At 43.4% G+C, this 13,353-nt stretch overlaps 1 long non-coding RNA gene across 1 annotated transcript in view; it reads left to right on the top strand.

Moving 5' to 3' along the window:
- The window catches only part of LOC135050837 (uncharacterized), a 203,377-nt gene that overhangs the window by 186,138 nt on the left and 3,886 nt on the right, over positions 1–13,353 (top strand). The window lies entirely within an intron of this gene.

The following is a 13,353-nucleotide window of genomic DNA, read 5'->3' as shown; positions in this document are numbered from 1 at the left end:
TACTGGCATATAATTCCTGTGATATTGCCGTATAATTCTCTGAATATTTTAAACAAAGAGCGGCTGCGCGGTATATCAGGAGACAATTATAAGATGAGAGCTGACGTGTAAAAGTATAAAATTTATTAACAATACATAGAAAATTAAGAAACATTAAAAGAATATCATAAATGGTATTGATAAGCACACCTGGGTTATCTCATGTATTTAGGTATGTTATTCAGCATATGCAAGCAGTGGCTGGTATAAGTTCTCTGAGCAATTGTCCGCAATCACAAAGGGCCAGTGACAGCTGAAATAGCAACTGATGATCAAAGAGCAATAAATGAAGTCCCGAAATTCAAGTGCTTGACATCACCAATCTAGGTGGATATGATGGTAATTATCTCTCTGGTGGTCTGGTCATGAACCGAGCGTCCTCGGTTAAATGTCCTGCAATACCCACAGACGCTGTGCAGCGGAGGAGAGATGAAAGGCCGCCGGGCTGGTGTGGCTGGCTGGAGAGGCAAGATGAGAGGCAGCAGCCTGCAGCGGTGAGCGGATCAAATAGAAATCACACTGGAACAATGCGGCTTGCTTCTAGTGCAGATACCTGGAAAAAGGTGTGCTGGGAGGCGGGATCCTAATTCTCGGAACACTGGCGTATAATACCTGTGATTTTGCCGTATAATTCCTGTGATATTGCCATATAATTCCTGTGATACTGGCGCATAATTCCTGTGATATTGCCGTGTAATTCTCGGAATACTGGCGTATAATTCGTGTGATAATGCCGTATAATTCCTGTGATATTGCTGTATAATTCCAGTGATATTGCCATATAATTCCAGTAATCCTGCTGTATAATTTCAGTGATTCTGCCTTATAATTCCAAATTAAATCCATATAATTCCGTATAAATCCAGTCCAGTGGTGCTGCCATATAAATTCAGTGGTGCTGTCCTGTGCTATATATCATTTATTACAAATAAAGGGGTTATTAATATTTAATCCAAATAATTTTTACAGGGTTTCCCCTGTGAGGTGTAGGGGTACGCTCTCCTGTGCCGCATATTGTGTTATATTACTCCAGAAAAATAATGGAGAACAAAAATTTGGAGGATAAAATAGGGAAAGATCAAGAACCACTTCCTCCTAGTGCTGAAGCTGCTGCCACTAGTCATGACATAGACGATGAAATGCCATCAACGTCGTCTGCCAAGGCCGATGCCCAATGTGATAGTAGAGGGCATGTAAAATCCAAAAAGCTAAAGTTCAGTAAAAAGACCCAAAAACAAAGAAATTTAAATCATCTGAGGAGAAATGTAAACTTACCAATATGCCATTTACGACACTGAGTGGCAAGGAACGGCTTTGACCCTGGCCTATGTTCATGACTAGTGGTTCAGCTTCACATGACGGTGGAACCCTCATCCTGCCACTAGAAAAATTAAAAGAGATAAGCTGGAAAAAGCACAGAAAAGAACTGTATGTTCTAAGATGGTATCACAAATCCCCAAGGAGAGTCAAGTGTGTTGGCGGTTGCGATGCCTAACACTCCCAACACTGGACGGGAAGAGGTGGCTCCTTCCATCATTTGCACACCCCCTGCAAGTACTGGAAGGAGCACCCAGTTCCTGATATTGAAATTGAAGATGTCACTGTTGAAGTACACCAGAGGATATGATTGTTGCTGGCGCTTAGGATTTTGATGGCGATGTGGTTTGTTTAAGTCAGGCACCGGGGGAAGACACCTGTTGTCTGTGGGATGAAGAAACCCATTGTGATGCCTTGTGAAGCCACCTCTTCGGTGTGGAATTATTTCTCCACAAATCCGGACAACAGGTGTCAAGTCGTGTGTTGCCTGTGTCAAACTCTAATAAGTAGGGATAAGGACATTAACCACCTAGGAACATCCTCCCTTATACATCACCTGCTGCACATTCATCAGAAGTCAGTGTCAAGTTGTGAAACTTTTGGTAAGAGCGTAAGCAGTCCACTGACACCTAAATTCCTTCTTCCTCTTGTACCCAAGCTCCTGCAAGCCACACCACCAACTCCCTCAAAGTCAACTTCCTCCTCAGCCATGAATGTCAGTAGTCCTGCAGGCCATGTCCCAGGCAAGACTGATGAGTCCTCTCCTAACCGGGATTCCTTGGGAGGATCCATGAGTGGTACACCTACTGCTGCTGTTGCTGCCACCGCTGCTGTTGTTGCTGCTGGGAGTCGATCGTCATCCCAGAGGGGAAGTCGGAAGACCACTTGTACTACTTCAACTAAGCAATTGATTGTCCAACAGATTAAATATGACAGCAGTCATCCTGTTGCAAAGCGGATAACTGAGGCCTTGACACTTATGTTGGTGTTAGACGTGCATCCGGTATACGCCATTAGTGCAGTGAGATTTAGAAATTGATGGAGGTATTGTGTCCCTGGTACCAAATCCCATCTAGATTCCACTTCACTAGGCAGACGATACTGAGAATGTACAGAGACGTCAGGAAAAGTGTCTTCAGTGTCCTAAAAAATGCGGGTGTATCCACTGTCCACTAAACCACGGACATGTGGACAAGTGGAACAGGGCAGACTAAGGACTATATAACTGTGACAGCCCACTGGGTAGATGATTTGCCTCCCACAACAACAGCAGCAGCAGCAGCAGCAGCAGCAGCACTAGTAGCACCATCTCGCAAATCCAAACTCGTTCCTAGGCAGGCTACACTGTGCATCCCTGCTTTCCATAAGAGGCACACCACTGACAACCTCTTATGGAAACTGGGGGACATCATCGCGCATTGGCTTACCACACTTAGACTCTCCTGGGGATTTATGATATCAGACAACGCAACCAATATTGTGCATGCATTAAAACTTGGCAAATTCCAGCATGTCCCATGTTTTGCACATACAATTAATTTGGTGGAGCAGAATTTTTTGAAAAATGATAGGGGTGTACAGGAGATGCTGTCGGTGGGCCAAAAAATTGCGGACCACTTTCGAAATTCTGCCACTGCCTGCCGAAGACTGGAGCACCAGCAAACACTCCTGAACCTGCCCTGCCATCAACTGAAGCAAGAGGTGGTAACGAGGTGGAATTCAACACTGTATATGCTTCAGAGAATGGAGGAGTAGCAAAAGGCCAATAAAGCCTAACATCCACCTACGATATAGGCAAAGGAGGGGGAATGCACCTGACTCAAGCGCAGTGGAGAATGATTTCCATCTTGTGCAAGGTTCTCCAACCCTTTGAACTTGCCACACGTGAAGTCAGTTCAGACACTGCCACCTTGAGTCAGGTCATTCCCCTCATCAGGCTTTTGCAGAATCAGCTGGAGAAATTAAAGGAGGAGCTAAGACAGAGCGATTCCGCTAAGTATGTGGGACTTGTGGATGGAGCCCTTCATTCGCTTTGCCAGAATTCAAGGGTGGTCAATCTGTTGAAATCAGAGCACTACATTTTGGCCACAGTGCTCGATACTAGGTTTAAAGCCTACTTTGTATCTCTCTTTCCGGCAGACACAAGTGCGCAGAGGTACAAAGACCTGCTGGTGAGTAAATTGTCAACTCAAGCGGAATGTGATCCATCAACAGCTCCTCCTTCAATTTCTCCCACAACTGGGGCTGTAAGGAAAAGAATAAGATTTCCTAGCCCACCCACTGGCGGTGATGCAGGGCAGTCAGGAGCAAAAGCTGACATCTGGTCCAGACTGAAGGACCTGTCAACAATTACTGATATGTCTACTGTCACTGCATATGATCCTGTCACCATTAAAAGAATGGTGGAGGATTATATGAGTGGCAGCATCCAAGTAGGCATGTCAGACAGCCCTTATGTATACTGGCTGGAAAAAGGGGCAATTTGCACAAACTGGCTTTATTTTACCTAAGTTGCCCCCCCCCCCCTCCAGTGTGTACTCTGAAAGAGTGTTTAGTGCAGCCGGTAACCTTGTCAGCGATTATGTATACTGGCAGGAAAAAGGGGCAATTTGCACAAACTGGCTTTATTTTACCTAAGTTGCCCCCCCCCCCTCCAGTGTGTACTCTGAAAGAGTGTTTAGTGCAGCCGGTAACCTTGTCAGCGATCAGTGTAGGAGGATACTTCCACAAAATGTGAAGAAGATGATGTTCATCAAAATTAATTATAAATTCCTCCAGGAAGACCTTGACCAGCAATTGTCTCCGGTAAGTACACAGGGACCTGTGATGATGGATTCCAGTGTGGACAAATTAATACTCTGTGAGGAGGGAGATGTACACAGTGAAAGGGGTGAGGAATTGGAGGATGAGGTCGACATCTTACCTCTGTAGAGCCAGTTTGTGCAAGGAGAGATTGCTTCTTTTTTGGTGAGGGCCCAAACAAACCAGTCATTTCAGCCACAGTCGTGTGGCAGACCATGTGGCTGAAATAATCGGTTTTTTAAAGTGTGCATGTCCTGTTTATACAACGTAAGGGTGGGTGGGAGGGCCCAAGGACAATTCCATCTTGCACCTCTTTTTCTTCTTTACATCATGCGCTGTTTGGGGACTATTTTTTAAAGTGCCATCCTGTCTAACACTTCCGTATATGTCCAATGGTACTGCCATAAAATTCCAGTGATACTGCCGTATATGTCCAGTGGTACTGCCATATAATTCCAGTGATTTTGCCGTATAATTCTAGTGATATTGCTGTATAATTCCAGTGGGAATTGTTTGTGTCGCTTGGCTTAGTCATATAGCTACTGTACCTCATTGCACCTCTTCTACATCTTTGCATGAGGCGCTGTTTAGGTCCCTTTTTTATATCTGCCCTCCTGTCTGCCACTGCAGTGCCACTTATAGATGGGCCAATTGTTTGTGTCGCTTGGCTTAGTCATACAGCTACCTCATTGCAGCTCTTCTACATCTTTGCATGATGTGCTGTTGGGGCTTTTTTTATATCTGCCCTCCTGTCTGACACTGCAATGCCACTCCTAGATGGGCCAATTGTTTGTGTTGCTTGGCTCAGTCATACAGTTACATCATTGCACCTATTCTACATCTTGGCATGAGGTGCTGTTTGGGGACTTTTTTTATATCTACCTTCCTGTCTGACACTGCAGTGCCACTCCTAGAGGGGCCAGGTGTTTGTGCCACACACTTGTGTCACTTGGTTAGTCATACAGCAACCTCAGTGCACCTCTTTTTATTCTTGGCATCATGTGCTGTTTGGGGTCTTTTTTTATATCTGCCCTCCTGTCTGACACTGCAGTGCCACTCCTAGATGGGCCAGGTGTTTGTGTTGTCCACTTGTCTCGCTTAGCTTAGTCATCCAGCAACCTCGGTGCAACCTTTTGGCCTAAAAACCATATTGTGAGGTGTGAAGTGTTCAGAATAGACTGTAAATGAGTGGAAATAAATGTTATTGAGGTTAATAATGCCGTATGATCAAAATTACCCCCAAATTCTGTGATTTTAGCCGTTTTTATGTTTTTTTCAAAAATTATCCAGATCCAAAACCAAAACACGAAAGGGTGGTTTTGGCAAAACCAAGCCAAAACCAAAACACAAAAGTGGAATTAGAAGCAAAACCAAAACACAAAACACGAAAAGTGCCAGCCGCACATCTCTAAACACTGTTCTGGTTTTAACGTGGTATGCAAAAATACAAGAGATCAAATAAAATAACAGTAGTATGGATAAAATGAAACCCACGTAGGAATACAGACTAGCATGTCATAAGGTATAGAATTGAGCTGATGTAAACATTGAAGACTTGTTGGAATAGATGGAGGTAATTAAACTATTGTATAATGAGGTTGGTGTATGAAGCCACACTGGAATATCTTCCTAGGCAAATGCAGAAGTTGGTTTCCAGTTGCACAGTAAGCTTCTTTCCCCACAGCCTGGCCAGCAGCCACTACATGCAATATAAAGGACAGAATGGAGCTGCTGCACATGCCCATTGGTAGTAGATTTCCCTACTAAGCCTGCTTTGTGTGTGTCTGTGGATGTGATTGCACATTCATCACACCAGAGAGAGAATCTGGTAAGTGGCTTACCGTGATAATTGGGCCTGTATATGTCTGACGTACAGTACTGTATTACATACACTGTACTTTGTTTGGGACAGACTATGGGGGTATTCAATTAGCCCAGATGCAATTTCGGTAGTTAAAACAGACGGATATTGGGGCTAATTCAGACTTGATCGCTGCTATGCGTGTTCGAACAGCAGCGATCAGGTCTGAAGTGCGCATGCACCGGCACCGCAGTGTGCCAGTGCATGGCAGACAGCTGATGGCTGTCTTAGCCCTGCGATCGCCTCTGCCTAATTGACAGGCAGAGGCAGACGCTGGGAGGAAGGGGGCGGGCCGGCTGCATTTGGCCACCATTTAGGGGGCGCGGTCTGGGCAACGCAAATGTGCCTGGACCGTTGGGGGGGGGTGGGCCGTGGCGGCTTCGTGACTTCACATGCAGCCGATGCGACCCGGGCAGCGACCAGTAGCTCCCTACCAGTGCGCAGGAGCTGCGTTGGTAGAGAGCTACTCCTACAGTTCAAAAGCATCGCCGCTGTGCGCTGCTTTTGTACTTGAATGATGGGGTAGGGCCTGACATGCGGGGCAGACTAGCCCTGTGCTGTGCGTCTCCCCGCATGTCAGGGAAGTTGATCGTAGATGTGCTAAATTTAGCACATGAACGATCAGGTCTGAACCACCCCCATTGTTATTTATGACTGATGGTGATTATCACGGTATCAAATTAAAGGCTGTTTTGACAAATTGGACCCGCATCGCACGGAAACACATAGAATACAGGAGAAGTTCCCGATCCCATGTGTTATCATGGCTCTGGCAGCCCCTTATTGTGGATTAAGCTTCATGTAAAATACCACTGCTAATAGGATAACCCCCCCCCCATCCTATAGATTATTCATCCTTCATGGGCTGGTGACAAATACTCATAAATCAAACATTTGGACCCACCCCCTCGAGAAAGCCTGCATTTGCCCTTGATCTTAGTGACACAAGAAAGTGGACGGCAGATACTTATCTCAGGTACAATGCAGTATAAATAAATCAAGCTAAGGAATAAATGGTATATGGCAGGGATCTAAGTTAATAGTAGTATGGCAACAATTAAAAGTGGTGGATAGATGATGTATCCAAGATGAATTTTATAAAATAAGTTTTGTTCTTCAAAAAATGTAATCTTGTGGATATTTCTAGTGGATGGATAAGACCCCCTTTGGAGGAAGAAACTGTCAAGCAGATATGGTCCTACAGCAGCCCTGTGATGATGGTATACAATACCTGTTCTTCTTGAGTGGTATCTCATCTCACTAGTGGGAAGGCCCTTACCTGCTTAGCTTCCAAGGTCAAACGTGTTCGGACATTTGCAGAATAGCATAGCTGTAAACACTTTGTATCCTTTAAGGTTTCTGTGGGTCATGTAGATCCTCTGCTCTGACAGGTTATTATCCACCATATTGCCATCTTTTTCTTCCTGTGGTGATAATTCTTGAACTATCTCCTCAGGATGCCTTTTCACATCAAGGTTTTAATTCATTTAGATTCTTCCTATGATATTTGTTTAATAAAGGCACCATCCCCCAGGGGATATTTACTGTTTTTATTGCTATAACGGACAGCAGACCTGGATCCTGATGCAATGTCTGAAAGTGTTCTGAAATATATGCAGAATTACTGGCAGTAGTGCACTAATTCTCTTCTTCTTCTTCTTCTTCTTCTTCTTCTCTTTGTGTATTCATTTGATACCATTGCTGATTGGAGGGATTGCAGAAAAGTAAAGAATTGATTGAAAGGCAATTAACAAGCATACTTCCGGCAGTAAAGCTAACACTTTCCCTCACCCTTTCTTCCTCAATTGGATATGCTTCACTACAGGGTGTATCAGTATTTTTTTTTAATTATTTTTTATTGTATTACAATATTATTTTTTTTATGTTTTTTTTTATTCACACATCTTCTGAAGAAAAAAAAAAATCTAAAACCACATGGGAAAATGTAAAAGCACTGATTTAAAATCACATTTTGGATATATATTAAAGAAGGCGGGTTAAGTGTTACCCAGTGGCCCAAACTCATATGCCTCAATTTCACAATAAAGGGCATATCTGCACAGACACTGATTACTATTAAAGTCACATTCACAGTGTAAAAGGAAATGAGTCATCATAGAGCTGAAATGATACACACATACATCGCCTTCCACTGTAAAAGATGAAATGCAAACATGCTTTATTGTGCAGACCGATTACTATTGTCATTGTAATGATGACAATGGATTGTAGCTTTATTATTACTTTAGTATTAGCATACATTTTAGGATTTAAATGTTTTTAAACAGTTAGGAGTGGATGCCAATTGTTATTATCAATTTGTATTTTGCACAAGGGGTCATACACCCACAAGTGATCCTCCAACAAACAGGTGCACATACTGTATGTCTGTCTTGTGATTAGCATGGTATGCATTCCACATGAAAATGCTCATATTAAAATTTGGCCATTCATACATGTGCATTCCAATTCTCATCCCTTCCCCCTTAGTTCAAGGGTTTGTAAGTGCATAATGTGTTTCACTCAACAAGGCTAGGTACTGAATGTGTATGAATCTTTAGACTGCAGGGTGCAGTAAGAAATGAACAATTTTCAGAGAAAAAAACCCATTGCATTTGAGCCCTTAATATTTAAATGTACTAGTATTTTGGACCTATGATTTGCCAGGTTATAACCTATTATGCTTGGATTTTTTTTCTCTCTTTCTTCTCACACCTTCCTATTTCCCAGTATTCCTCCCATCTCCCTATCCCCCTGTTCCTCCCATGTCTGTTTCCCATTCGCTATTCCTCCTATGTTTTTCTCTTCACCTCCCAAAGAATTCCTCCTGAATATCTCTCACCTCCTCTCCCCTATTGCTCACATTATTTTTATTATTATCTTTTATTTATATGACGCCAAAAGGGATCCGCAGCACCCAGTTACAGAGTACACAAACAAATAATCAAAACAAGAAAAAAGCACTTGCAGTTTGAGACAATAGTATATACAGAAAACCAAGGGTTAGGTACCATCAAAGAAAGTATTAAGTATACGATGGTGTAAGTAAGAGAAGGAAAGGCACATTAGGGGAGAAGGTCCTGCTCTATTGAGATTACAAACTAAAAGGTAAAGTTCTAACAGACCGGAGTGAAGGGGTAGACTACGAGCATGGACAAGAGGGATAGGAGGACAAATAACAAATAGGCAGGTGCGCGGCCAACAGCAGCAGGTAGGAGGAAGGTCAGTTCCTCAAAAGCTAAGTAGTAGAAAAGAAAATGGGTACCAGCGCTGGCTGAATGGGGTCAAGTTGATAAATTATCAACAATACTAAAAGTAATAATAATAATAATCACAACAATAATTATAATGATATTAATAATAATAATGCGGATGGTTTGTTCTATGTAAAAAATATAACAATTTAATAACATCTCATATAAGACAATTCTAAAAGAAGAGGAATTCCTCTTGCCACTAGGTGGCGATAAAAACAAAAATAAAGCTTATCTGGACAAAATTCATAAATTCACATTCTCCAATATTGAAGTATGTCCAATCCTAAAGGCTAGGACAGCCTCCCTCTGTGCATTCACTGTACTGGGTGGATATTTACCAGATCCCCTTGTTGATGTGCATCAGCATTGGAGCAAGTCCATAATGTAGCTGTAGGGGTATAGCCAGTTGAATGGAAAAATCCAGTGATGGGAGAAAGTCCAAATAGTGCCGAGGAGGACACGGCTTTTGCGGGCCGGTTGGGAGAACGGAGTCCAGATAAAGCAGATGAATTCAAATCCAGATAGGCAGGGCCCGCATTATTATTATTAATATCATTATAATTATTGTTGTGATTATTATTATTATTACTTTTGGGATAGGAGGACAGTTGGCTGGGTTTCGTGAAGAAGTATGTCTTCCCCTCTCTTACAAGCCAGAAGGGAAATGGATGTAGTACATTTGGCGAGGAAGATGAGACAGGCATCAGCATTGCGGATAGATTGGAGTGGAGACAGGTGTATGTAAGGGAGTCCAGAAAGGAGGACATTACAGTAGTACTACTACTGTAGTAGTCTTAGTAGCATACTGGGTGAGAAAGGGTCTGATCCTGGAAAGTTTTTTGAAATGGAAAGGGCAGGTTTGTGAGAGGTACTGAATGTGTGGTTTGAATTTGAGGGAGGAGTAAATGATTACTCCAAGACAGCGTACTTGGGGTCTATAGAAGATAGTAGTGGCATTAATAAATAATGAAATTGTGGGAGGTGAGGTTATGCAGAGGGAGGGAAGATGAACAGATCAGTCTTAGACGTGTTAAGATTAAGAAGGCACTGGGACAAATAGGAAGAGATAGCTGAGAGACACTTGGAGATACGAGTGAGGAGAGTGGGGGAAAGGTCAGGAGAGGAAAGGTAGCTTTCAGTATCATCAGTGTAGATATGAAATTCTAAGCCAAAAGAGCTCATGCACTCACCTAAAGAGGATGTGTAGAGAGAGAAAAGGAGAGGTCCAAGATCAGAACCTTGAGGGACACCTACTTTTAGAGGAAGTGGGGGAGAGGTGGAGTCATAAGAGAAGACAGAGAAGGAATATTCAGAATGGTAGGAGGACAGCCAGGAGAGGGCAGAATCATGCAGACCAAGGGAGTAAAGGATTTACTCCCTTGGTCCACATGAGAGGGTTGTCCACGGTGTCAAATGTAGCAGGGAGATCAAGCAGAGAAAGCAGTTAGTAGTGGCCCTTTGGATTTAGCAGCAAGGAAGTCACTGCAGAGTTTCGTGAGGACAGTTTCAGTGGAGTGAAGAGGATATCAACCAGAATGGAATCGGTCAAGCAGTGAGTTGTAGGAAAGAAAGGCATATAGGCAGTTGTAGACAATATGCTCAAGGAGTTTGGTGGCAAAAGGGAGAAGAGAGATGGGTCGGTAGTTGGAGAGAGTGGTTGGATCAAGGTTAGGTTTTTTAAAAATAGGGAAGATAAGAGCATACTTGAAGACTGATGAGACAGTGCCTGATGAGAGGTAGAGATTAAGGAGATGGGCAAGATGGGAACATGTAGACATAAAGAGGTAGCGGAGGAGATGGGAGGGCATAGGGCAAAGTGGATAGGTGGAGAGGAATGGATGAGGACATTGCCTTCCTCACCAGATACAGGAAAGAAAGATGTCAAAGGGGGTAATTCAGATCTGATCACAGCAGCAAATTTGTTAGTTAATAGACAAAGCCATGTACACTGCAAGGAGGGCAGAAATAACATGTGCAGAGAGAGTTAGATTTGGGTGGGTTATATTGTTTCTGTGCAGGGTAAATACTGGCTGCTTTATTTTTACACTGCAATTTAGATTTCAGTTTGAACACACCCCACCCAAATTTAACTCTTTCTGCACATGTTAGATCTGTCCCACCTGCAGTGCACATGGTTTTGCCCATTTGCTAACAAATTTGGTGGTGCGATCAGATTTTAATTAGGCCCAGAGTCAGTAGGAGAGGAGGTGAGGATCGTAAGGGAATGGAGGAGGGAGCTAGCTCAGGGTCTGGAGGATTGTGATGTCATATGGAGTCAATTTTGGAAGTGAAATAGGTAGCAAAGTCAAGAACAGAGAGTGAAGAGGGGAGTTGAGGCAGGGGTGAACAGAAGAGTGAGTTGACGGTGGCAAAGAGGCACTGGGGGGATGAGAACTGGGAAGGGGATGAGGTTCTTGAAGTATGACTGTTTAGATAGGGAAATGGCAGCACAGTAGGATACATTTGTAATGGTGGAAGTCTGCCTCAGAGCATGATTTCCTCCACTGCTGCTCGGCGGTACGTGAGCATTTTTGCAGATATCTGGTGCATATGGAGTACCAGGGATGTGGTGTCGATTTGCAAGGTTGAATAGTGGTAAGTGGGGCAACAGAGTCAAGAGCAAAAGTAAGGGTGCATTGTATAGGGAAGTAGCTTGTTTAAGGCAGAATAGAGAAAGAGAATAGGAAACAGAAGTGAGTCAAACAGGGAGGAAATGGAAGTGGTGTCAGCCTCAATGTTACATTTAGAGATGGGGAAGCAGAGAAAGCTAAGTTAAAAAAAGAGCAGGTGATAGTTAGAGAGGGGAAACAGGCAGTTGGAGAAATAAGAAATATTACAGTGGTGAGTGAAGACTAAATCAAGTGAGTTCCCATTCACATGGGATCGAGAGGAGGTCCACTGGGAGAGACCAAGCGACAATGTGATTTTAAGGAGTTTAGAGGCAGGGTATTTTGTGGGGGTCTTGATAGTTATGTTGAAATCACCTAAGATAATGGAGAGGATGTCTGAGTAGAGGACATAAGGAAGCCAAGAAGCAAAGTTGTCGTTGAATTTGTAGGGAATACCAGGGGGACAATAAATGACAGCTACCTGAAGGTGAACAGGTTGGAAGAGGCATATAGCATGGACCTCAAATGTAGAGAATGTAAGGGAGGGTTTTGGGAGTATGAGCTGGTATGAGTGGCTAGAGGATAGTAGGACCCCAACACCACCACCATGTTGACCCCAGGGTAGAAAGATGTGAGTCCTCCAGCAGAGAAAGCAGTGGAAGAAACTGTGTCAGAGGGGGTAATCAAGGATTCAGTGATGGCTAGGAGATGCAGGGAATTGGAGATGAAAAGGTCATGGGTGAAGACCAGTTTGTTACAGACAGATCTGGCCTGCCAAAGAGCAGAAGAGAGTGGGTGAGAGTCTGAAGGGGTGATGTGAATGAGATTATCAGTGTTTTTGTAATGATGAGGTGAGATGAAGTTAGAAGGCAGGGATACAGAGGGTCTAGTTGTTATGGTGCTGTTTCCTAGGCTAGAAAGAGAAGCAGCAGGAGTTGAGAATGGACAGAGTAAAGTGTATTACTGAGGGAGGTGAGGTGGCATTGAGAGGAGGGAAGGAGCTGGGCTGAGTGGTGGAGGAGTAGGCCCAATGCAGGGAAGAGGTGAAGACAGTAGAGTTACAGGGGAGGAGTGGAAGTAGGGTGGATGGGAGACAGAGGGGGAGCAAGTAGGAGATGTAGGAGACTCAGAGAAAAGCATAGAGGTGGGAGCTGGTGACAGAAAACAGGATGGGGCAGACAAGGTTTGTTGGAGGGCATTAGCAACAGGCTGGACTGTAGTGTGGATAATGTAAATAGGAGTATAAATATGGAAATAGGAGTGGTGGTGTATGATAGACAGACGAGTAGGATTGCAGAAATGCAGGTAAAAGTACAGTGTTGGAAGTGTTCAACAGCAGTAATTTGGTTTCAATCAGAAAGTTTATGTAGTTGCAGAAATTAAGTAGAAGGAGGTGTTAGAAATGAGATTAGAAAAAAACTAAAAATTCAGACTGGATTTGCAACTATAAAAAAACTAAATTACATAG

Source organism: Pseudophryne corroboree, chromosome 2, assembly GCF_028390025.1.
Source record: "Pseudophryne corroboree isolate aPseCor3 chromosome 2, aPseCor3.hap2, whole genome shotgun sequence".
Classification (NCBI taxonomy): Eukaryota; Metazoa; Chordata; class Amphibia; order Anura; family Myobatrachidae; genus Pseudophryne; species Pseudophryne corroboree.
Note: the sequence above shows the minus strand (reverse complement) of the source record. Positions and strands in the feature narration are given on the sequence as shown.